Here is a 1,849-nt window from a genome sequence, read left to right on the forward strand (position 1 = left end):
CCAGATGATTGCTTATTCTGCAAATCCATGAACCAACACTGATAAATCACACTGCAAACCAAAGAACATTAACGTAGTATAAAATATCCTAACGTTTTCATCGTATCACTTCATCAGGTGAATACCACAATCAAAATTGACTGCTTAAATAGAAGTTTAAAATGTTGACATCCAATGAAAATACAAAAACAATTAAAACCTTGTTTAAATTGTGACATGTTTGAAATATTTTGTTGAATGCTAAAAATATACCATATATGTACGTATTTAAAAAACTAAGAATATTGTTCTAAAAACTAAATATTCACTGTCAGGACCTGATTTTATGAATCAATAAAATCAGTAAAATAATAAAATAATAAAGAATTGAATTATACGTAAATGAAAGTGTGTCAACAGCAAAGTATTAGTTTAAAAATATGAATGATATTGTATATGAGTATATATATGTATATTTTATAAAAACAGTCAAAATGGCAGAAAAAGCATCAACTGAAGAAAAACTGGGAAGAATCACAGCAATAGCGTATAATGAATTTAATCTCCGCTTTCGTCACTAAAACTTCATCAGAAAACAATGAGCATGAGCACAATAAGATTTAAATAAGTCAATCAATTAGTACGTCACATAATTAATTAAATAAAACATTGAAGTTTAAAAACAAATAACCAGTATATAAATGTTATACTAAACCATTAAAAAATACACTTATAATAATAAATCTAATAGACTTCTTGTATCACTGTGCTTAGAAATAGTTAATTTACGGTGCTTCAAAAAACATTTCACATTAACTGTTTCGTTTAAACCTGGAGGGTGGTCAGAAAACAATCTAACCTGCCATAAGGTTTCTCGTTGCTCAACATAATTCCTAAAGTCACCAGCTCTCCTGTCATGTCTACAAATTTCCAAAACAGTAAACATGAATTTCTTAAAGTTTGTACAAGATATTGAATGCTTGTATAAAGCGTTGTTAAAATTTTTAATCTTAATAGCATATAAATGCTCTTTAATACGTTTCCCCAGGCTTCTTGTGGTCATGCCCACATAGAAGGCTGGGCAAACAGAGCAAAAAGCAATATAAACAATCCCACGACTTGTGCAATCAGCATAACCAGGCACCTCTAAAATTCTTTCAGACGTTGCAACATTTATGCAAGGTCCTTCAAAAATGAAACGACATGCTGTACAATTATTACATCGAAACATGCCTTTTTTCTTAGTTGTTGGGACCTTACAGATGGTACTAGGTCTCTCTAAAATCATTTTTAATGTATTATTTTTTCGAAACACAAAATTGGGTTTAGAACCAACAACTTTGAAAATGTCTTGATTTCCTTGAATAACTTTCCAGTTTTGTTCCATAATGGTTCTTATCTGAAAACAATCAGAACTCATTTCAAAAGAACAATAGTGATCTGAACTAGCACAATTACTTAACTGGGTGTCAACTACATTGTTTTTAACAATGCCCTTTATTAATATTGGTGGATATAAGGAAATTCGTTTCATAAAAATCTCATGACCAGTGTCAATTAGAAACTTCTCATCATGTCCTCTTTGAGCAAATAAATGTACAATGTAATGAAATTCGTGTATGACATCAATTTCCCTGGTGGTCATACGGCTAGATCTTATAAACTGTCCCCTTGGAATGTTTTTAATGATATATTTTGGATGACCGCTGGTGTAGTGTAGGTATCCATTAGTAAAAGTTCTCTTTCTGTGTATTTTACTATGAAAACAATTATCAGTGTGGTCCCACCAAATGTGTACATCCAGATAACTGACAGATAATCCCACATCACCCAGCGTAAATTTAAGAAATCCTGACAAAGTGTTAATTTC

Source organism: Protopterus annectens, chromosome 16.part0 (assembly GCF_019279795.1).
Source record: "Protopterus annectens isolate FY-2018-M chromosome 16.part0, PAN1.0, whole genome shotgun sequence".
Taxonomy (NCBI): domain Eukaryota; kingdom Metazoa; phylum Chordata; order Ceratodontiformes; family Protopteridae; genus Protopterus; species Protopterus annectens.